Here is a 25,459-nt window from a genome sequence, read left to right as displayed (position 1 = left end):
TAATAAGAATTTGTTAGATATCACAAAAGTACATGGAGGTGGACAACATAAGCATTCCCATGCTCCTGAGTGTTTTCATCATCTCTTATCCTCACTGCTTTCCAGTTAGCTGTGAGTGCAGAGTGGAAAAATGAGAGTAGAATATCATGGCTTGAGATCAGCACAGAGCCCATGGACTCAGAGGATTTTTTTCAGTGGGAGTAAGAGAGAGATGATATATATACCCTTGACTGAGAAAGGCAGTGAAATAAGGAATAAGACAGATCAATCAGAAAACTGAGAAGGAACAATCTGTTGAGACCTCAGCAAATAACACCACCTGAGCCAAGAAAAGGGCTTAGTGACATAGGTCCTTTCAACCATCAGCATCTTTGATCAGAAACCTGAATCAGTTTTTAAGTGCCAATTTCCTAATAGCGAGTTCAAATTACAAGGCAGAAGCAGAGTTCATGGAAAGACAAAACTCTTTTTAAAGGTTAAAGGAAGGAAGCGACAAGGCTTATTCTTTTCATGCCCTGTTAAAAATTATTCTGCTGAGGTTGAAAAACAGGAGAGAAATGTTAACTCTTTTCTCTTGCTTGCAAGAAGGAGACATTCAGCAGGAACCCGAAAGGTCAAGGCCTGGCAAAATGCCTCTTACAATATTGCCTTGTGCTTTCCCAGCGTTTTTCACCCACAAAACTGTATATATGCTGGGCTCCCTGCAGTGCTTTGGAGAGATAAGCAGAGCAGTTGGAGAGTCTGTCTTTTTGGCAGACCATAATCTGCAACTGGGGCTGCCTTTCACCAGTTTGCAATTAGATAGCAATGTTAATGTTCATATTAAAAAATCCACTCAAGAGCACTGAAGCTTTGTCATATATTCCCTTGAAAACTGTTTCTGGAGCTGATTTGGACTGAGGTGCTGAAAAAAGATGAGGCCATAGTTGAGTGCAATAGATGAGTCTTAGTGAGGGTAAAATGAGCAGAGCTCTCTCTACAGCAGCTGTCATCTAGTGGGAATCAGGTCCAGACCCTTTTAAAAAAACTCCCTCCTTCAATGTGGTTTTGAAGTTTTGCTAGAAAGTGAAACAGGGTAACACTCTAAGTGCTCCTTTACTGAAGACTACCAGCCTGGAGGGCCATCCTTGCTGGTGTTCAGAGCACAGTCACTGCTGCTGACACAGACAAGCTCATCAAGTTGTTTTCTCAAGCTTTTGGAGTACGAATTTATCTCTCTCAGGTTACTACCCACACTGAGAGACAGGCATGGCTAAGCAGGTATCTGAGCAGAGTTTCCTTGCTCACGCTGCTGTTTTTTTTTTGGTGAGATCTTCAAGTCTTGTTGGTCTGCAGGAGCTGATGTTAATCTCACTGCCCCATTGGCCCTTGCATGGGTTCAAGCATCTTACACCACCCTGCATTACTGAAGGGATCCTTAAATTATCCTTGCACAATAGAGGTATGCTAATATAATGAGTTTGTATCTGGGAAGCTGAAGTAGACAAGGGCACAAGCCCACCAGGAGGTGTAGACAAAATTCTTGGATACTTAAGAGCTGTAAGTGTAAAGCTCTAGCAGTAGTTGATGACTGAGAGACTTCATATGCCCACGATATCCAGCCAGGTTTATAGCGCGTTGCTTAAGCTGGCTCTGATCTCCAACATCTGAGGATCTTGCACAGCTTGGGAAAATCTGGGACCTAGATCTTCAGTGTCATCTATTCTGCAGAAGCAGAATAGTGTCTGTCTCAGTCAGAACTAAACTATGCTGAAAAAATGGCTTGGCTATTAGGGTCATTGCCCTGGATTCCAGTTTTCTCTATGTGGGTCACCAGCTCCACCAGTGAATACCAAAATGCAACATACTGGGCATTTTCCAGGTTCTTCGCATTTACGTGCAAGAGCACAGGGAGCTCAGAATGCCGGATGGCTTATTATGCCTAAGTATGACTATCAGTAAGGATATATCTCACTCCCAGGTTGTTATTTGACAAAATATATTTTACTCAGGAAGCCAAAAGCATAAAAAAATCCTCCAAACTCCATAAAATCTGAACGCCATGTTCTTAACTAGTGCAAATCAGTGTATCTTCAGTAACAAAAGGGTTGAGAATCTGGCCCCAAATCAGGGACTTTTGATTTTCTAAAATAGGAAACAGGAAATGACAAACCATGGGTTACAGATATATGCAAATGATGTAATTAGTTATTTCTGTCAACAACTGAGAATTGGCTGAGTATTATATCCATAAAGCCTCAAATCTATTACTCCAAAAGTTTTTCCAAAACAAGATTGTTTTCATAGATACTATTGCAAATCCACGAGCCTGCACCAAGAAAAGCAGTTGCCTGATAAAGGGGAGAGTGCTGCTTGCAAAGCCTGGCTGCACAGATCATATATATTATTGCTGCATAACATCACTAAATTGAGAGACAGTGACCTGACTGACACCTGGAGGAGACGAACCTCATCTTCTGAAGCCTCTGATTTTGTTTCTTGTCCTCAAATTTGCAACTCCAATCTGCAGGATCTCTCTCATTCCTCATTTGCATGTGTGTGTTGGTTTCTGCAGCACTTGCTGTAGCCAAAAGGATTTTACTGAGGAAATGGAAAATGCTGCTTTCTGGACACACAGAGAGTGAATATTCCAGCTGGCACTGTTTTCTGAGGAGTACTAAAAATTTCCATCAGATTCAGAACAACGAATCTATCTCTCGGCAGCAGGGACCATATAAGTACTGAAAGTAGAACTTAGTCTGCATTAATGGATGCGGAGGAGCTTGTGGGGAAGGAATAGGGGCATCTTGATAAAGCCATATCAGCTCAGAGGGTGGGATGTGGATGTTCCCTCTCATCATGGTCATAAGGATTCTTGAGGAGACTCCGGGAATGAGTTCTCCCTTGGGTTGCCCTGAGGACTATGAGGGTTGACTCCTAAATTGCAATGAGTGTTAAGTTCAGCCTGAAGTTTGGAAGAGCTGGCACCCGCTTTTCCACTAAGACAGAGATTGTGCCAACTTGCTCTAGATAGATTCCCTCAAGTCAGGCAATGGGAAAGCTGAGGCGTTACACTATCTAACCCAGAGAAAAAGAGACCAGAATCAATTGAGTACTGCAGACAGACATCCTCTGTCACAGCTGTGGCAAGGCAGACAGGAGCCAAGCCAAATTATGCTAAAGCAAAGACAAGGAATTTGACTGATAATGACTCTCTGACACCTCTCAGGAGGAAAAGGGTTACTTCAGTGCAAATCAGTCACTTTTCTGGGAGAGTGATTCAGTCAAACTATATGAATAAAAGGAACAAAAAGCTGCTGCTGCTGAGTAGATACTGGTTTGCAATGACTGACCATTGCCAGGAAGGCATTTCCAGTGATTGGGTTCCTGGTTCCATCTTCTGCAAGCTACTTTATTATGGCTGTGACAAATAAAAAACTAGTATATCCTCTGGCCTAGCAGGTTATGGGAAACAACATGTAACTCCATGATCCACAACCAAAATGGTGCAGTATGTGGGTAATCATTCCTCTTCCTGCTTCTCTTTGGAGGAACCACAACATTTGAAAGCTGGTCATGAGCTCTCTAATTACCTGGTTGGTAAATACAATGCTTGTATTGCAAAGCATGTCAGTAAGGCCAGGCCATGAACCTCTGTAAAGCTATTGGCTATTTGGCTTATTGTAAGGATTACTGGATGAGATTTCTGAGTAACTCAGTCCTTAGAAGCTGGAGTGACTAATTGATATTTGTTTGAAGCTGACAAAAACACTGCCCATTTTATAAGTTTTGTGGGCTGTGTTGATTTCCATGAACTAAGGATCATACTCATCCTATTTAATAACTGCAGCTGTCACTGGCAATAAGTAGGAAATCTCAACAATGAATTTCAGAGAAATATGAGGAAGAGGTGCTTGAAAAAATAAGCCTGCCAGGAACATATAAACTGGGAATGCATGATTTCCATGGTTCCTCTTCTCCAGACTCCCACCACTTCAGACAAATGGGAAAGTTTTCATTTGGCAAGGGAAAAGACAAGAGAGAAAACCTTGACTGGAAGCAACAGAGATGGTATAAAAGTTGTATGACAACAGGAAACTGTTTGGATAGTAAAAGTGCCCCCCTCTGTGGAAGACCTTTGCGGTTTTCTCATGAATTCCTATGACTCATTGCAAGTTTTATACAAGAATATCTAGGACAAGGCTGACAGAAGCTGTCTTGCTGGGTGGTGGGAGCAAACTACAGCTGAATAAGTGTTTTTTATAGCAGCCCTTAACATTAGTATAATCTGGCTATGGAAAGATTCAGCTTCTCAGGACCTCAATTTCCCACACGGGACATGCTGAAAAGCTGCTACAAAATTTTCATCAGTTATCTTTAAAACAATGTGACATTGTTGTCTCAAAATTTATATAATCTCCCTTGCCTTGGCCTCACATCCTGACTGTACCTACGTTTGTCATAGGTACTTCTTGAAAGGGGAGAAACATTGTTTTTTCTCAAACATCTCAGGAGGATTAAAGTCATCCCAGAGCTATGTGTGTTAACATTAAAAGGTCAATTTCACTTGGCTATTTAAATCTACCTCGTGCTGCTCCTGGTGGTACTTTGTAGCCAGGTCGCAGAAACGTTCTGTGTATTTGATCCAACGGAAAATTCTGTAAATGGAGAAAAAGAAAAAATGGAAAAGTTACAATTGGAGAAGGGTAAATCTCAAACCATATTTATTTACATCTTCTTTGAGCTCATTTTGTCCTTCTCCCTAAGTATGAGAGATGATAGCCTGAAAGACTGAAGGTAGCATGATAGTGTCACCATCATCTCTTCACAGAAATCAGGAGTGCAGCCTGGGAAGTGTGCTTGCTCAGAAACCTAATGAAGTTGTTGAAAGCTACCCAAACAAGCACAGAACACACTTGTTTGTCAAGTGCTGGAATGATGCCAGAGGAGGGTGGAAGACAGAAAAAAGGAGGAGAATAGATGTTTGTAGGAAAAATAAAAATAATTGTATTCTTGCTAGGAGTGAGAGGCAGTTCCCATCTGCATAATAAATCAACATTAACTTGCTGCCAAAGGGGGACGTGCGCTGCTCCCTGATGTGCAATGCTGCTGTTAAAGTGGAGAAGACCTGCCCTCTGCCTTTAGTCCTGCTGCCCTGCAAAGAAATGCAGCCAAGCGTGTTTGCACAGAGGATCTTGACAACAGACGGTTGGCAAGGCAGCATGTGTGCTCTAAAGATATATTCCAGAAGGGACAAGCTCCTATCTTGTAAAGGGGAAAGGAAATGAAAAAGATGTGATTCATCTTCTATCATTTATATATATCTAGAACTCCAATATCTCGTCTAAGAGTGTCATCCAAGGTCCCTTGGAAAGAGGAAAGGTGAGGGCTATCCAAGGGATGGCTCCTAATTGTTTGCTCTAAGGATGATATTTCAGAATTAAGTTGTTTTCTGGAGGTGTCTTTTCCTCCCCACTAGTTTTCACAGTTACTGAGATTAGATATGTTGGAGCTTTTTGAGATTTGATAAACTTTTGTGGGATCATTCTTATGTACAGGGCTTGATTTAAACTGTGTCATCGTTAGCTAACGTACAGTGCGTGCATTCACCCCATCAATTTCAGAGGCAGCTGGCATATCACAATATTTGATGGGTCCTGACCTGAAAAGGTTAGTGGTCTCTTCAACTGAGACATTGTAGTGTTTGTGGAGACAAAGTTAGGCACTCAATAAGGAGTCTGCATACCTTACAGAAACAATCAAAGCTGTTTTACTGAACCTGGGAGAAAACTGCAACCAGCCTCTTCAGTAGTCATCTTAGATTTGTAGATGACCAGAGATTTTTCCTCAAACCAGGACGAAGGAACAGTAATGCCAAAGTGACCAGTGAACATTGAGATGATGTTGAGTTTTCTTTTTCTTTTTCTTTTTCTTTTTCTTTTTCTTTTTCTTTTTCTTTTTCTTTTTCTTTTTCTTTTTCTTTTTCTTTTTCTCTTTTCCTTTTTTCTTTCTTTTTTTCTTTTTTTTTTTTTTTTAATGGAACATGAAAATCAAGGGATTCAATTAATCTATTATGTCTGTTTGAATGTCATGTGATGTCAGAGCTTCAAAAGCACTTTTAGGTCTTCTGAATAGGGATTTTTTCAGTGTTTCTTAAAGACTAAAAGAACCTGTTAGTCAGTTTCCTGTGCCACCTTTTTTTTCCATGCCGCCTCTCTTCTGCTTGATTAAATACCACAAGAAAGAAAAAAGAAAATGCCTGAGATTAAAAAATACTGATAATATTAAAAGAATGAAAAAAAGAAATCACCCTTTTTAAGGAAAACAAGCCAGACCTCACCTCTGAGCTAAGCCAATGTGACCTGTCTGGCCTTTCACATTTTAAAAAGCCCCTCTACGAGGCCACAATTTTCTCTGATGCCTCCCATGGCTACAAACACACTCCACACTCAAACGCTGCTTCTGTTTTTGCTCCCAGTGTCACAGCCAGAACACCGTGCCTGTACAGATGGCAGGTCCAAGAGAGGCGGTGTGAGCAGGTTCTGCAATGGATTAGAGAAGATCTCTTCAATCATATTTCCTGCTTCCTGGAGACTTGGTTCCAGAGGAGGAAACTGTTCTGATGGTCTTTTTCCACAGAGGTCATGAAAACTGCTGTGACAGGTGAGGTGGCCAGGGGAAAATGCCAATCACTTATGTTACAGTCTCCATATTTTGTGCTGTCCCCCAGACTCATTCTCCATTTGGTTGTTCATTTTCTTCATAGGTTTTGGCAGCCTTGCTGGCTACAAATTTTCTCGTATATCCACTGATTCGAATTCTTGGTGTGAAATACTTCTAGAACTCTCCTGTCATCAGCTGCCCTTCTTGAAGACCGTTTTTACTCCTCTGTGTAGTTTGAGATCTGATCTTCTTCAGTGCCTCCAGTTGCTCTGATAAAAGCTACTGTGTCCTGCAGATATACATACAGGTAAGGTCCAAGCTCTGGGATTTCAGACTTTTTTGTTTCTCAAGACCTAGTGAAAAACTTTATCCCACCAAGCACATATGTTTATGTAGTTTGCCAGGAGAATCTTCTGCTAGATCAGTAAAAAGATAAAATAGAATGTCAAAATCTGTAACACGTCATTAATTACTAGTGTAGAATTTGCAAATCCAAAATCAAAAATTCCCAGACTCTTCTCAAATATGCACAAAAGCAAGTGGAGAGATAAAAAGAACCTAAAAATGTCCATTTAGTATTGTTGCATACATATGCCTTAAAAAATCCTGAATCATAATTTAATGGAAAATTTCTATGAAAAGATGGATATTAGTTTCCCCATTTAAAATGGTTCTTATTACTGCACTTTAGACTCCTGCTTTTGTAGTCACAGGGTTCAACTGTTTCTCCCTTCCTTCCACTATAATTTTGTAAGCTTATATTAGTCTTGCAATGCAAAGAGATATTCCTATGTACACAGACAGTAAGATAACCTTGGAAATATCATTAATTTGTTTAAATGAATTAAAAGAAAAAAATTGCAACCCAATTTTCAGTGTCTGAAAGGGTGAAAGAGCATTCCAGGAGAAAAATGTGGACTGTCATACTGTGCTGGAAAGTAAGGTCTAGGAGGCAGTTTCAAAACTGACTGGAGTTCCAAGTCTTAATTTAAAAAAACCCTAACCCTAACCCTCATATTTTTTTCCAGGATGAGAACACCTAGTCAATGCAATTATATTTTGCATGGAAGTCAATCCATGTCTTTAATTGTCCTCATTGCCCTTCTTGGTAGCTTTTCTATTAATAATATATCCTTTTTGTATACTGAGTGGCAGAATCATTCATGGTATTCAGAGTCTGGGAGAATCATAAATTTATACAGTGTCCTAATGATCTGCTTTGCTTTCTCTTTATTTCCTAATGATTCTTAGCATTTGATTTAACATTTTTGATTACTGTTGATCTCTGAGCTGATGTTTTCATGGAACTGTTGCTGTTCTCAAGTTCTCACTTGAGTCGTAATGGTTTGATGAGAACTCACCTGATTTTTCAGGCATCCACCTTTACATTCTTCTCCCCCTTCACTTCACATTTACCCACTGTGAATTTATTCTGTGATTTTATTTCTGACTCAGTCTTGTGAAGTGTTTTTCTAGTTCTTCACAATTGGTCTTTGTCCTTATTGCTCTGGAATAGTTTTATATCAGCAGCAAATTTTGTTAGCCTACTAACTTTTGTTAGTACTTTTTCTAGGTCACTAATGGATGTGTTCAGCAGCAGTTTCCTACAGAATCCTGTTCGTTACCTCCCTCCATTATCAAAGCAACTCATTTAATCCCACCATTCAGTTCTGATCTTTTAACCATACCATGCCCATCCCTCCTGGCACTCTTGCATAGTTCCTCTTTTCAGGTATAATAGCAGAACTCCTCAAAAACATCTGAAGTGGCTCCTGCTGCCCTTTAGAGTAGCTCATTAGGTTGTGTGTTTTGGTGGGTAGAAGAAAGGGTTCTTATTCTTACTAAACTTACTAAAATCCTGAGGAAATCTTTAACGAAGCAACTCTCTTGTGTTTTTTGGAAGCAGTTTGTGGTTTAGAGGTGGATTTTGCCACGTTATTCTCTTGCCTCACTTTGTACCTTGAAAGTTTCTTACTCAAAAAGTGTATGTATCTAGAGAAATTTTCACCAATATAGCAATGACCAGCCACCTACACTGTCAAAGCATGTCCAGGCCCAAACCCATCTTGGATCAAATGCGTCTCGATTTTAACTTTAAAATTTCTAAACTCCCACTGTGGTGTGAAGAAAAAGGAAGTTTTCCTTTTCCCCCTCCACCTATTTTGGGATAGAAGGGATATCTTAAAAGCTGTTTATCTCTCTATTGTTTTCAGGGATAATCTTGTCAGCCGGCTTAAACTGACAGAGTTAGTCTCCCACAACTGTGGCTGTGATTAACCCAGCAGAAATCATAATATGTAGATCTTTAGTGAAGTGATCCTTTCTGATAATAGTACAGTTTTCTGAAATAGTTTTGCGTTTTACAAAGTGTCTTCTGCTGGCAGAACTTTTCCAGTCAAGAGGTATATTGTGTCCTGTCTGTAACACACAGAGTCTTGCTGACAGGAGGTACAAGTAAACTAAAAGAAACCACAATAATCTGTCCCTTGGACTGCTAACGTGAATGTCAATGTGAACTCACTCTATAGCAGTTGTCACAAGCAGTCTTTGGTGCACCTATATTTACAAAAGCAATGAGGTATAAGCATGGATTACAATTTTGGAATTGTGCATAAATCTAGCAGTATATTTATGGCTGCCCTTTTTAAGGTCTTGCTCTGGTTTGCGTCACATGAGATTGTGATTGTTCTTTGAGAGCTTCTGTGAAAAGTCAGAAATATGCAGAATTAAAACTGGTTCTAGCCACTAGTTCACTGACAGAACCTCTTCCAAGACATACCAAGTCTCCCAAAAATAAATTAGCTCAAGTTCCATGCAGGGGCAGGAAGGTTGACAAAGCAGTATAGAACATCCTACATTTGTTAACCATCTTGAATGGAAAAGGATGTAATTCTTTACAAATTGAAGTGGCCCAAATAATAGGACCAGAAAAGATCAAGCAATAAACCCCAGACAGAGTCAGGACAGCTGTCTATGTTTAGAGAGGGCAGCTGGGCTGAACAGTGTAGCCAGGAAATTTCCTCAAATCTTTCCTGACTGCTCCATGGGGGCTAAGGGAGGCAGAACCAGATGTTGTCCAGACCTAGTACATTGCATAAATGAAAGGACCTTCATGATGACTGTCCTTTAATGACTAGATAAGCAGCACGTCTGATCCATAATCTCCTCCTGCTCGTTATTCTCTGGCAGCAGCGTATAAAATGAATATCTCAATAAGCTCCTGGAGGGTTGGCATTGTCTCCATCGACTGGCTCTGGGCCTGATGCTCCAGCTCATTGTCATTATGCACAGGTGGAGTAACCACAGAGAGCACTGAATGAGAGGGAGCACTGTCATCCTAAAAGCATTTCCCAACAGCAGAGTGACTGTCTGACACAGTACTTACTTGTGAGAAACTAGAAGATCTAGGTATTGCCGTACAATACCTGAAGGGCAGTAATTACCAAGGAAGGATCACTATAGGCAGTAATTACCAAGAAAGGATTACTATAGGCAACATATTTTTCTGAGATTAAAAGCATTTCATAAAAGTAGGCGAACAGATGGGATGGGATGAAATGATGGCCTAGAATGAGCAGTGAAGATTTTACAGGTATTGCATTTACATGAAACAGAGCTGAGCTTGGCAATAAAGACATTTTGCCCACCTTTGTGAAACAGCCAGTGCTCAGGAGAATACAGCAGCTGTGCGAGATTACAAAGAAAGGTTACATTGTGTTTCAGTTCAGAAATCAATAAATAATATTGACTAAAGTATTAAGGAGGATATTTATAGAATATAGAGTATTTTTGTGTTATCTGATTAAGATTTGGCACTACATTAATTATGTATGAGATTCAAAAGGTAGAGTTAGCCTTGACTCATTCTGGTGGCATGAGTCAAATGATCAAATGTGTCTTAGAGATTTTCTAAACACACAGTCATTCCACAACTTCCATATTCATGTTATTAAATAACAGTTGTAGAAATGCTGATTGAAAGGGAACTCTGAAGGTCTTGAATTACTCTTTATGCAGATATTCCAATGTCCTGTCAATAAATTATATGCATATTTCTTAGTTACGTAGAGAATGCAAGAGAGTAGTCATAAGACCAGCTTTTGTTTTTCATAGAAATAGAAGACTGTCCTGAGGAGACTCAACCTGGACTGTTATAGAACTCCTCATCAATAATGCATCTGCACACACTCCCTCTTTCAAGGGAAGAACACTATGTACTTTTGGCTCACCCTAAAAGTTGTTATACATCACAGGAGTGTCAAAACTATGGTTATAATTACAACAGTTAATTAGGACATAGTCATTAGAGGAGGTACAGAACTCCTCAGAAAGTGACAGTGCAAATTCTTTTTTTCATGATCCTGTGTGTGGGTTCAGGAGCTGTCAGGGTCATTAGATGCAGCCAGCAAATTAGCACACCCCCACAGAAATCAAGACATTAGTCTAGCTTCAACACGAGTAAGTAACAGCCCTGGAAATCAAAGCTCCCTTTTATTGGCATTCAACCAAAGTCAATGGAGCTGCTTCAATTAATACTGGTTGGCCCAAGGCTCCCATCCACTGAGCATATGCAGCATATATCCATAGACACTGCAAGTACCACTTTTAGTGCCTTAACAATCTTCCTGAACTGTGAGAGGGCAATAGAAAGGTAGATATCTGTGAACAATTGCCAAAACCTCCTATGATAATAACCGTTGTATTTTAGGTCAAGGACTGTCTTTTTACCACAGAGCCTAGAAGTATGTCTTTTAGTACCTCTTGTATTTGCAGGAACTTCAAGACAAGATCCAGCACTTCCAGAAAACAAAAGCAGCCACAGGAGAACAGTTTTGATGACTATACTGTGTTGAAACATCAGAAATTCCCAGCTCTGAAATAACCATGCTGCAGGTGTTATAGACACAGGATCAAGGATGAAGCTGAGGAATGAAACATCAATAGCATAGGATCATATTATTATGGAATCATACATTAAGACCAAAAAATTACAGAGAAATCTGTTCAGACAAGACAGTCCTACCATTCACTATGTATTATTTGGAATCTAAATCTCTCTTGTTTCTTTTGATCTCTAGCAAAAAGAATAGAAAGGACAGGGCTAGAAAACTGAATGAATTTCAATTTCAGAAGAAGCAAGAAAAGAAAATATCTTCCATAATATTTTCTTGTGCTTTTTCTGTATAGTTCTAGAATCCAAAAGAGTTTGTAACATGGCAGTGTGAACTGAAGTTTAAATTGAAAGATACATATATATATGCATATACATATATATATCTGTGCATCACCACAAAGAACATATTGGAAAACAATGATCTTCTGCAAGACCATTTTCTTAGCTGAAAACTGAAACTCTGCCTAATGATAATAATAATAATAAAATATAATAAAAAATATGTCACCAGCCTTAATGCATAGGTAATGCAGCCAGGAGACTGTCAGAAAACAGATATAAGGTCATAATTACATAATTTTTGGACACTTCACCAAAACCTGGAGGTGTTAATTGAAGAAGATAGTAAAATCACCTTGTATAGGGATGATGACTTCAAAATATTCCTCATGGAGATTATGTTGTTTCCACTCACTCTGAGAAGCTACCACCATTTGCACTCAGATTGCCATCTTTGTCCACCAGTCTAATGATCATTCACATTTCCCACTTCCTTGTTCAAATCTGGAGTGCTAATATCTGTGGTGTAAAGGCTTTTTTTTGGTAAAAAAGCTGGATTTAGAAGCATTCCTCAGAGCTGCTCATTTTCTTGCATCATCTGTCTTTGATATCTTTCCTTTGCAGCTGCTAATTTGTGGGAAAGGTTTTTTCCACTTCCTCAGCTCACTCATTCTCCAATTTGTTGTCATCTCTAATCTTATTGTCCCTTCTAGTGAATTTTCTCTAGTTTAATAAAGATTCCTCAGGAATTTTGCATCACAGATAGCATTACAGATACTGCAATTACTCATGTGGAAAGACCCATTATGACTTCTGGAATAAAAATTGGTTTTTTTTTTACATAAGCTTTTATGTTCCTAGGATTGTCGTTCATTGGCATCATCCAAAGTAATGCTTCTACAGGATCAATGCAGGAAGACTATGCTGTCCCTCTTTTCCTTGTTATGTCTAGCACACAATATTTCAACACACTGTAGTCACAGAGTTTGCTCTAAATGCATCAGATAGATTTCAAGGGAAGTAAATGAGCTGAACATGAATCTCAGGTAAGGGTTTTAAAACACAGGAAAAGCTCCTGTAGGTTAGGATGACTCGTGAACTCCCTATTGGTGACAGATATACTAACAGGGGTGAAGAAGCTCTCTTTGCTTCATGGGATTGTCTACTGGAATTGACCTGGAAATGGGTAACGATGAGAGATGTCAGTATTTTCCTCTTGCATTTGAAAAGTTTGATAGGCATAAGTTAATAGCCACTGGGACCGCAAATGAAGATGTATCCTTGGCTGCACTTGTGTGCTTCATGAGCAAAGTACTTTCCATAGACTTTTCTGGGCTGTCTTGTGGCTTCAGAGTTTCTGCATAATGCTTAAGGAACCCTAGCCAGCAACATTCATGGCTTTACCCATGCCCAGGTTGTCCAGGTGTCACAAGCGAGCACCTAAGCCTGCAGTAAGGTGCTGAGTACTTGCAGCAGTGCAGCTTTCAGAAAGCTGTTTCCTCCTCTCATCTTTGGAGTGTGCCATGTGGATTCTATCAAATTTGTGCAAAATTCGTATAACCTCTATCCTTTCTTAGGACCATCTTGACCACAGAAGGTTTGTACTTATTTTTCTGTCCTTTCCAACACCATTAGTACTTTGTACCAGGATTTACTCCAGCATGACTCAGAATCTAAGGAAGCCATTAGATGGTCTTTCTTCAGGTTGCTGGGTCTGCAAGCATGCCTGTGTATTTGACTTGAAATGCATCAGCAAGTCTTTTCAAAGTCCTTGACCAGCCAGCCATATTTCTGCATTGAATCCACTTCACACCTCATTTGTGCTTTCAGTGTGTAGTCAATAAATCTCTTCAATAGCTGGGCATGAATTGAGTAATTTTATTTTTTTTTAACTGTTGATATTTGTAGTAGGGAATAGCAGGGGCTTTACTGCGAAGGCATACACTTTTGTTTTAGATGAACAGGCTGTTTGAATTTATGGATGTTAACCTGCAACTTGTTGAAGACAGTGGGCGCCATTATGACCAGTAAGACTTGATCATTTCTAGCAGCAGTGAAAATTTTTTTAGACCAATGTCTTAAAGCTGCAGAAATAAGTCTCATCGATAAGAAACATTGTCATTAAATAAGGGATGCATACGTGTTATCTCAAAGGTCGATATATTTTATTAGTCTTGTCAGTTGTAATTGCTAACATGCATCTGAGTGCTTCAGCTGTATGTAAAATTCTTGATGAAGCCAGTTGGTCTACTAGAATACACAAGTTTACATCAATGTAGAATATTGCAGTTAATAGCTGCATTTTATACATGGAGCTTGTCTTCCTTTTGATGCATAAGTTGATATATTGCCTTTGAAAGAGGTACACAAGTTCACACTGATGCAATTTCTCCCACTTTTTCTGCCTTAAGTGGATTATCTAGGAAAAGGACAGAAATCAGAATAAGCACTGATGAACCAGCCTATATCTACATGCCTGGACAGTCAACTATAGCATTCAGGTGCAGTTCTCTTTAAGAGCTGATTAGTTTTAGAAACATGGGCAAGTATGTGAAACACTAGGAACATATCAAATTTGACACGACCAGTCAAAATGCTAACAAACCAAGGAAACATCAAGGGTCCTGGAAATCCTATTTTGCTGTTAATGAACTTTTGTTTCTGTTCGTTGCCTACATCCTATAGAGCTTTTTATTTCGGTGGCAAAAGCACTGCTGACATCAGAAGAGGTAGATCAACCCTCTGCAGCCAATTTCTCACCTTCCTCCCACCAACAGTCCTGTTGCTAAAGAATAAGGAGTAGAAGGTCAAATAGCTGTAGGTGTTCAAATAACTTCCCCAAATCCCTTTCTTATTGCACCATTAAAAGAGGGTGGTCATTAGCATTTATGAAAAAACGTGGATCTGCACCCTTTACTGGGAAAAGTAATGCTCTTGTTCCAAGAATAAAGATGAAAAAAGCCAAGGCTATTATTCAAAGATAGGATTCATTCAGTCTTGTGATGTAGCCTTTCAACAGCAGAGGAAACTCTCTTTATCAGGCACCTGGAATATATTGCCCCCAGGGACTCTGAGATAAGAAAGCACATTCTTAGCTTCACATTCAGACTTGATAGGATTTGAAGTGTGATAACATTTCTCCAGCTTGCTGTGAGAATCATTCATTTATTATTTAGCCATATCTTCAAGCCCTCTTGATCAAGGGATCTTTTCCTCTCTGTCAGGCAGCTGGTGTGTTATATGTTCCCGATTTCTTTACATTTCTGCCTTCAGTACTGTTATCTCTAACTTAGACTACCCCAGTGTTCAAACATGGTGTCCTTATTTTACCTTTGTAAGAAGAGACAGGGTGAAAAACAATTATGTGATGGGTGTTTAATGTGTTTCTGGAAGCTATTTGTTGCTTCAAGTCTGGGCTTACCCTTTACTAGAATGTGAGGAAAAAAAAAAAAGGGCAAAACAAGAGGGAAGCTGCCATTTTTCAACACTTGCTGTAAAACCCTTTACTTCACTCTTTTCCCTGCCTTTACAGTACACTTATTAATTATGTTTCTAATTGCTTTCATCAGTTTCATCCCTCCAAATCTCACTTGAAGCTACTCCTGTGATTTGAAAAGAATGAAACAGTTTATTAGTACTGAGGTGAGAGTGGCATGAATCATGGAATTGTCACTTCAAAAGCCTTTTTTGACATTTTCAATATGTTTATGAACAGAGGCCATTTCAATATCATTCCAACATATCTTAACAGAAAAAATAGATTCATCCTGATAGCAAGTTTCATTCCTGCTAACAAGAAGATAAATTCAGGTTTTTTTCTTTAAGTTTCTTTCTGGGGCCTCCCCCTGACATCTACAAGGGTATCAAAGCCTTCATAACCCTCCAAGAACCACTCAGCTGCAGAAAACGGAGTGGGACAGCTTGCAGGAGCTGCAGCTTAAGGTAATTATACACTTGACTGCTCAGTCCTGGCAGATGATGTTGCGTTGTCCTTGTAAGATAGACTGAAATTCACAGTTATGTGCATTTAGAGGTAGCAAACAAAGCATCTACATCAATGTTTCAAACAAAATACTGTTCACACCCTGCAAATCATTGAGGTATTTATGTGTAGTGTTGCACGGTTTAACTTCAGAATGAAGAACTTTGAGGAGGATTGGTCTTTTTCCCACATTCAAGGAAAATCACAGAATCACAGAATGGTTGAGTTTGGAAGGGACCTCTGGAGGTTACCTGATCAAACTTTTTGCTCAAGCAAGGCCTCAAGCCAGTGGCCCAGGTCAATGTCTAGTTGTTTTTTAGTAGCTCTAAGGAAGGAGACTCTACAACCTCTCTGGGCAACTTGTACCAGTGCTCAGTCACCCTCACAGTAAAAAGCGTTTTCTTCTATTCAGACAGAAAAACCTGCATTTCAGTTTGTGCCCATTGCCAATGGCGATGGACAAATTAATCAGAAAAGTTTATGGAAGGACTGACTTAAAATCAGGTCTGAAAATATGACTTTGAATATACATGTAGTACTCTTCAGTATGCCAAATTTACCATCAGATTTCTTTGCCTTAGCCTGCAAACTCTGGACAGTGTATAAAATTTAGGCTTACAGAAAAACAAAATAAAAATTAATGTTTTAATAATTTTGTTTTTACAACTATTTTATTTAACAGGACTTTGCTTTATCATAAAAACTGAGACTACTTTTGTCATGAGCTCTGATGAGAGCAAAGAAACAATTTACATTTTAATGTTTTCTAATTCCATATTGCTGACAGCTTATTAGAAAACAATATTTACTTATAATGGATAGTTTTTCCATTGCATATTATTCAATGTATACCTGTCATTACCCATAGTAGAGGATCTTTGAGTCAAACAGGGCCCTCAAACACTCATATGCTGGTAAGAACAATTTAACAACCCCATTTAGAAGATAATGAAGAATTACTGAATATATTTCTCAACATACAGTTACTCTCATTATGAGGTCTATCTACTACATTACCTGAACATGCCATACAAGGACTTATCTTTATGCCAGTTGATGCAGAGCCGTTTCACTGAAGCTGTATGGAGTGCATCCAAAAAAGTAAATTTTTCCCCAGTTTGCACCAAGATCAATCATTTCTGTATATCCTCCCATCCACCGCCCTTTTCTCAACAATCCCACGCATGCAGTGACAATTTTTCCCATAGGTGTTAAGGCCTTCTCTAAGTCATTGATTTCAAAGCAAGGGCCACCATGCTGAAACTATAGTCCACATTTTATCCTCTGAGAAACCTCTGGTACACTCAGAAACTGCCTTAGAGAACAACGACCCAGTGAAAAATGTGATAGATATACAGCGGCCAAATGGCGATGGAAAAATGTTAATGACATAGATTTCCTGTCCACATTTAAACATAGTTCTGCCACAAGATGGTCTATTTCATTAAAAACATACTAAAAAAGTTCTCAAAACTGCCTTACTCTAGAAAAGTTGAGAAGCACGTGTAAGATTCACATTTCCTGTTTGTTGCTATCAGTGTATTGAACTATGCAGTTTCCCTCCAGACTTGGATCAGAGGCCACGAGCTAGGATGTCTGATTGCACAAACTTGTTTGGTCACAGTTCACAAACCAACCCTACTGGAGAGATCCCAAATGCCCTCAGAAAAATCTACTTCCAGTTTCCTATCATTTTATTTAAAGTATCCTGCCTGTGAACATATTGTCAGTTTAAAAAAAGCCTATGCAATGACCCAAAGTCATGATCACCCCTTGGCTGGTAATTGGCCTAGAATCAACTTGGTTTTGCCTCGGTCATTTGTCAGTGGCTCAATTAATTGTACATTCCACTCTTGCTAGGCAACGGCAGGAAAAATTGAGCGAGAATATTGAATTGTCATGAGATCTCTGACACCATTCTTTCTTAGTGAAAGCATTTTATATTGCCAACTCCTATAACATGATAGTTTCCCTGCAGAGAGAGTATTGGCTCCATTTGGTGTCTTTATTCCCTCTTTCCTACACAAATCCTTGCCTCACTCCCTCCCTTGCCACAGTGATCATTCTGGGCATGAGCCATGCCACTCTAAAGCGCTTGTACCCAATAGCTCCAGTCATTGGATAGCATGAAGAAGAATTTTTCTTCTTAATTACTTTATTGTAAGAGGTAGATGGGAGAAGAAATTGGAAAAAATCCTGCTTTTAGAGTTAAATCCTCAAGTGCTGGTAAGAAGTGAGCAGATTAAGGCTTTTTATATGCCTGTAATGCATGGCATCACAGAAATATTAGTTGGAAGAAGATTCTGGAGGTCTCCAGTCCCAGGCAAAGTTTCTCACGGAACACAAATGCACGCTGGTAGTGTCAGGAGCTTGCTGGCATTTTGTCTGCTGCTGTGTTAGGAATATTTACAGCAAAATTGAATCAATATAATGAAGGCTTTCTTTGCCAAGACAACAAAGAAGGTCTGTTCTCGGTGAGATAGGTGCATGCCTATAGAGAGCTACAGGAAACCTGAAGTGTAGAGCATGTTACTGTCCCTGATGGTCAGCAGAGGTAGTGATACCCAGCACAAAATACCTAGCACAGTGAGCCAGCTCACTGACTGTTTTGGTCTCATGACGGGCAGTGCGCCATCCCATTTACACCATGCAGAGAACTTGGCCTGTAAGCCCTGCAGGTGTGGGAAGGCATAGGCATTACCCAGGGCTGAAGTATTTTATGTGTAAGAAGGCAATGAAACAAGGCGTCTATAGGGTGTTCATGGCCCATCACAAAGCAGGAAGACATGGACTGTAAAAAGTCTTTTATGCACTAGGATGTGCTTTACCTAATTTCAGATGACCCCAAATCACCCAAAACAAATACACTGGAGATCCAAGTTACTTCAACACTAACTGCTTCAAGGTATCTATCTAGTCTCTCCTTCCATTTAAACAGATCACAACTGTCCACAAAAAGAGTTTCTGAGGATCTCTGTGCTATGGGGTCATTGGAATGAGCTTGAGAATGAGCAAAGAAATGTGGCTTTCAGGACCAAACTTGCCATAAATGTCACACTAGTCTTTCAGTAGCCTATAGGCCAAAATCAAAGCTGCCTAATTTCATCCTTCCAAGCCACCAGTCAAGTCATACCTTCAAATGCCTTGCCAAGACTGCCCTGAATTTTCTGGTTTGTAATTTAATTAGGAACCTGTCTGAGGAAGTTGTAAAAGATTATACCTCATAGCTGGATCTGATCCATCTGTTAGATGGAAAATGAATAGCTCTGGGGTTCCTTTTGATTCTGTAGTTCTCTAGCATTGAACTAAAAAACCTCCAATCCAGCTGCTGATTCCCGGTTTCAAATTGATGCTAAAAAAAGGCTGCAAAATTTTTACAAAGTCAGAAGAGAGTTTGGAATGTTGCAGTTCCTGGTTTTCAACATGAGAGTCAAGAGTGCAAAGTGTAGAACATTTCCAAGAAAACAGATGTCAGTATACAAACTTCCCCAAATCAGATGCATTTTCTTGTCTTGCTCAGTCTTGTCCATGAAAGCATTGTTCTGAGTTCTACATATTATATTTTTTTCTTATCTTCTAGACACAAGAGAGATAAAAAATTCCTTTCATATCTCTTACTATACTGCATGACATACTATCATTGCATCTTCTGGCAGTAGCAGTGCAAGTATCTTTGTGAAATGCTTATATCCTCACTTCATTTTTTCCTACCAATCAAACCTCGCTTACATTTACAGTTACTCCCAAAGTAGGAAACTGCCTTGCAAATAAAGGTGAGATACTCTCCACATTATCTGTGTTCACAACTAGTGCAGCAGTGAGGACTTATAAGTCTGACGTACCTGTGGTTACTTTGACACACTTAAAAATGAAATATAAATTCCACTGAGCATGACCCAGGGAATTAACAGAACTAACTACTTATATATATTATTAACAGAACTTGTCATATAGGAAAACTGTAACAATTATGGGCATCATATTCTTCCTAAAGTTATATAGAATTACTTCAGATTCCCTCTATCAATTTTAAGATGTTTACTTCAAATTTATACTCACGCACTTGGGTTCTAACCTGGCCCAATGTTTTCACATACTGCCTCCTCAAATTTCTTTCAATTTTTTTATAGCCCTTCTGAGAAGTTTTCTGTAAGCTTATCTCCATTCTTTCTAGGCAAAAATTAATTGTTGATAAAAAAACCCCTCTGGTCATCCATGCAGCAGCTCTCATTCTTCGGTTTGAACTAATCCTGAGGGTCACTCGTGATATTTTGAACAGTAAAGTGCTCATTTATAGAAACAGTCACAATAAAAATCCTTTTTTCTCAGAAACCAAGAGCAAATGAAAACTTAATCAAGTAGCATGGTTTTCTTTTTAATGGTATATCTTTGGAAAAATACTCAGCAGAATGTTTTTCTCCTTTATCATAGGGAAAAGATGACACCTCCCATGGAGAATAACTACAAGTGGCCCAGCAAGATGTTCTTACTTTGTTTGTTCTGTGACCATGAGATATAAAAAAAAAAAAATTTTATACATATGAAGGAAAATTACAGTACAGCGCAAAGAAATTAGGTAAAGAAAAATTTCTACTCCTAGTCTCAGTTAAACTTTGACCTGTATTAATTACTGAATTGCTTGCATTGACCTAAAAACTTATTAAAAAGCTGAGCAAAAACTTCTTTCAAAAAACTTATATGTAGTTGAGCTACATGAATGGTCCCTTTTCAGCCATCACTAGACCCCAACGATATTGAGCAAGCAGTATGCTGGAAGCAAATCATACTTTGTCAGCCTGAAGAAATCAGTCCTGTTAGCTACAGCTGTAAGCAATGAAAGTCTCACTGGCAACTTTTTGCCATTCAACTGTGCATAAGAGACCATTAATCTCTAAACCAAAACACCACACCTAAAGCAGTAAGAGGCACAAATGGATTACTTTTTCTACCAGGCCTACATGTGTCTGTTTAGACATGCTCTCAGGAACAGAGAACTGCTTTTTGGCATGTCTAAAACCAAACACTACCGGCAAACCGATTGGAGAATATATTAAATGTCATACACCAATTTCTGTATTAAAAATCTGCAATGCAGGGTACAATTTTGCCCTCCTCATCTGAAAAGGGCTGTGTAAAATCCTAATTGAGTAGAGTAACCTAGAATCGAAGAAACTCCCCAATAAGAGATTTTCCCTGTAACTGATCTGAATAAAAGGAAGCAAAGCGGAAGTGAAGGGCTGACCTAGTCAGATTGCACACTTTCTTGGAATGGCCTTTTGCTCTTGAATCATAGAATGACAACAAAATGAGAGAGGAAACACATTTCTCACTGCTATGCCATAGGCAGTACCAAGACTCTCAGCATGCTAAATATTTATTGTTATATGGAACTACTCTTGGAATAAGTCACATTATTGGGTATCAACTTCTCAACTTCTTTCATATGTCTCCACTGGGCTGGAAGAAGCCCTGAGGAGCTGGCTGGAGTAGGAAATCAGTTAAGGGAGATGGTTTTTTTTCAGACTACTTTACTAAATTAATCACAGCTGTAGTTGTCTAGATAAACAAAAGCCTAGAATAAACATTGTGTTTATTTTTGTCACATGACATTCAAATATAGTATTTGTGGCACATACTAAGTGGTTGAACTCGTTTAAATGATGTAACTAGCTTTTAGTTAGAAAAACTAAATTCAACACACAAAATGATAGAAGTGAAACTGAATAGGGAGAGTATTCTTTTTCTTCTCAGGATGTATGAGTTACTGGCTCACACATCACTACTTAGTTACATGAGTGAGTCACTTTAACCTGTCAGTACTAAGGAATATCTACCATCCCAGGTGGTAGTGTAGTAGACGTGTCATCTGGCTTTATTGAACAAGAATCCTCACAAGAGAAGCAAGCCAGCCTGTTTTCAAGCAAACAAATTTCTAAAAGACAGTTGCTTGCAGAGAGTGGTTCTGTCAACTAAGGGATTTTGGCCAGACAGGAATATTAGCTGTGAGAACTGGCCTTGGAAAAGCTGTTGAAAGAAGCCACATGAGAAAGTTTATATGTGAGCATGCAAGAGGGATGCAAGTATGGAAGGGATCAATGGTAAGGGACAATGGAGCACAAGGTCAGGGAATGGATACTCTGTGCCATTCGAATACAGCTCCGATTCTGCAGAAGTCCCTTATTTAGCATTTCCTGCTGGTTAACTCAATGGGTTCATGAATGCCTCACTAATAGAAAACACCAGACTTGGAGATTTTAGGCCATGTGAAAACTGATGCATGTGATAAGACAACAGTTTTCTCCTTAGCGTTAACTCTGTCCTAAGTGGTTCAGCTGCTTTCACTGGCCAAGGAATCAGAAGGTATAGAGAATGGAAACGTGAAGCATTGGGAGAACAGGGCTCAGCGTGCATTTGAGAATCTGGAGAAAATTTGCCAGCTGCATCTGTAGGTGCCACAGAGTTACCTTCAGTGCCTAAACAGCAGGTGTTAGAAAGGGGGTGGGATGTCTTGGTGATAGCAGTGCAATACCTGGTTGTTGGTCAACAAATAAGAAGGAACTAACTCAGACCTGAATACTACTAGAAGATAGACATAGGAGATGGAGATCCCCATAAGGTAAAGTTATGGAGAACAGAAGGTGAAAAACATGATGTGATGCACCAAGCAGCACTGACTACAGATCCTCACTTTACATTTCCAACACTACCTTTGAGCCCTCGCTCTTTTCCAGGCTCCTAGGCCTTCACTGGAAAAGGACCAGCTATAAATTGTGGCTCATGTAGAAAATACACAAGTGTGAAGTTGTCTTCTGTATTCTCATCTTGTGTTATGTTTCATTTGTGGCTTTTCGTCTTTCATTAAGGACCTTCTAGTCAGCTACACAGTACTGGAGAGAATTTTAATAACTGAAGGCATTTATGAGCTACTGTCGGGCTGCAGCCTTGTCACCAGCAGCCAAACCTCTCACAGAGTGCCAAAACTCTCAAACAGCTTTCTTTCCACTTCCTCCTCTCTCTACTTAATTTTCCTCATTGTGGACCCAGAGAAGTTGTCGTGGTTTACTGCAAGTCATGTTTTGGCCCTAAGTTTGCCAGAATTTCTTTTGAGATCTCTTGAAGTGAGGTTGTAGTATTATCTATGCCTTTGGCTATGGAAAGTGTCTCCATTGAGATTCATTTCCCTTTCTACAGAAGAATATGTGCTTACACTGATGTTAGGCCACTCTCTCCACAGCCCCACGTTGTAGTCCTCCTTGTGGATCATATACTGTTGGCTGGCCATGCAACAGCCTGCATGCACTTTAATTCCTATGGTCAACTCAGTTTATTCTCATGAATGACAGCTGACAGTATAGACAAGGCTGAGTGAGGATGCCTCCTGTTCCTTGAAATGGTAACCATGAACAGAGGGTTCCTGTGTGGTTATTTTCTATTAATTTTTTTGCTACTGCTACAAAATCCACTTGTCTCATCCCAGTGGATGGGACACATCCTCTCCTACCAGACTGTTACAATCAGGCTGATTCAAGACCCAAAATACTGCCATATCCTTTCTCATAAAAACCTGCTTTTTATAATCCCCTCTGGTATAATTCACCATTAATGCATCTTTGTGATGTGGTATTCCAAATTTTACCAGTTGGTTGAGTACGGGGAAGGGAATTCTTTAAATACTGAAACTATCCTCAGAGCAGCTACCAGTGAGTACTCAATTCCAGAGGGTCAAGAAGGGCTCAGATGACTTTCGGTAAACCAAATTTCCTGCACATTCCAGCTGTCAAAGCAGCCATTGGCCCCTTAAACCAGCTCTGAACTGAACATTTTTAATCATCCCCCTAATCCCTTTTCAACAGCAATTAACTTGTCCCAGGAAGGCTCAGTTACAGTTTTTGCAAAGTAAATTATTAACACACTTGTTAGTAGTTTGTTATTGTGTGTGTGGGAACAGTTTGAAAAGATGGCATGGGGTGCTTTTCCTTTGGGAGCCACTGGAAAGAAAAAAAGTTTAGAAAATTCATTTGCAAAATGAGTCTTTTGAATCCCTAAACAGCAGACATTTGATTTTACTGCAGGATATTTTTGTTAGTTCAGATAATTGAATAAACACACTGCTCACAACACCTCTTATCCATCTGCTCTGAGGCGAGTGTAACATGAGTATTTCTGTTTCCTTTCAGGACAGCATATCCAAACCCTGACTCAGCAGCACGTAACTTGAAGACAAGTCACGTACTTCACCAGGCCACTCATGTGGGGTGGCAGGTCACAATTTTCTCAAAGTCTGAGATGCTTTCTGCACCCAGCCTTATGAACCTATGCTGTCCCCAAAGGCAGCCAGTCTGCAGATTACACCTGGCACCCTGCAGGATCTGGACCCACCAACAAATGTCCCAGGACTAGCAAGCTTCTACTGAATCTCACAGCATGGTGGTGCTGGGCGGATGATAAGGGTACTAGGTCCCTGGGCATCACACCTTACATGCCTTGAAGTTTTTACAAGAAGCAGAGAGACACCAGATTTTCCCTCTGAAAGTACCTGCAAGTAACTTCAGAGCTCTTTGACCGTACGCTTCTGACCAATATATTCTTTGACCTAGGAGCAGCCTCAGGGCCACTTTGTCCCAAAAACATAGGAAGGGTCCATTTGTACATGATTGCTCACAAATACCCAAGTACTTGCTTCCATGTCTTCCTGATTGTAAGCCTGTGGTCCCCAATCAATCATCAAAAAAAATCATCCCTTGAAGTTTACTTAGGTATGTTAGCACTATATGTGCTCTTGATGCCTCTTCTAGCACTTCAATTCTATGATTTTGTGTAGGAGAAATGAATAAAAAGCCAGTAGGTGTTTGGAAAAATATTTTGTTTCCCACTGAAGTAGGCAACAGTTATAAATATCCTCCAGACAGACTCCACCACCACAGTGATGGCAACTATAGGATGACAGCAGAAGATATCTCCATAGGAGAAGATGAGTCAGGTTGCTTCTGTGAAAACAAATTTACTTATAAGCTCAATTTCAACAGCCACTGACTTATATGACAGGGGAAAACCCAACTTCTTTCCCACTGAAATAAATTACTTTTATGTTGCTAGTGCTACAACATCACAACTTGAAAGCTATCTCCATTATTCCAACAACTGATTGATTTCCTCCTAACTGTGCAGGTGTGACTCTGCATTCATTTTGGAGCAAATTACACAAAAAAAATACAGTAACAGTTGTAAGAGAAGCCTAGATTACTGTTTTAAACTGTTTTTCTCTTTTCTTCTTTCTTCTATCTAATCCAAAGGGTACATGAGTGCAGAGTTCAAGTTCACAATAGGAAGGAAAAAAGACTAATGTCAAGAAAATAAAAGAGCTAAAGAATACTTGTTTATTTGTATTATTTTTGATACAGTGGCTGACACCCCACTGTGCTGACATTCAGTGAGACCTGGACAGGCTGGAGAGTTGGGCAGTGAGGAACCTAATGAAATTCAACAAGGGCAAGTGTAGGGTATTGCACCTGGGGAGAAATAACCCCATGCATCAGTACAGGTTAGGGACTGACCTGCTGGAAAGCACCTCTGTAGGGAAAGACCTAAGAGTCCTGGTGGACAGCAAGTTGACCATGGGGCAGCAGTATGCCCCTGTGGCCATGAAGACCAATGATCTCCTG

The 25,459-nt window shown here is 39.6% G+C and overlaps 1 long non-coding RNA gene across 1 annotated transcript; it reads left to right on the top strand.

Annotated features, from left to right (window-relative positions):
* The first annotated feature begins 6,157 nt into the window (after positions 1 to 6,157).
* On the top strand, positions 6,158 to 25,154 carry LOC106902907. Its single transcript, XR_001414612.1, has 3 exons — positions 6,158 to 6,642; positions 6,746 to 6,949; positions 23,975 to 25,154. It is a non-coding gene; the product is annotated as an uncharacterized LOC106902907 (long non-coding RNA).
* The last annotated feature ends 305 nt before the right edge of the window (positions 25,155 to 25,459 follow it).

Source organism: Calidris pugnax, unplaced genomic scaffold (assembly GCF_001431845.1).
Source record: "Calidris pugnax isolate Ruff unplaced genomic scaffold, ASM143184v1 scaffold14, whole genome shotgun sequence".
NCBI lineage: Eukaryota > Metazoa > Chordata > Aves > Charadriiformes > Scolopacidae > Calidris > Calidris pugnax.
This window is presented reverse-complemented; position numbering and strand designations above follow the sequence as displayed.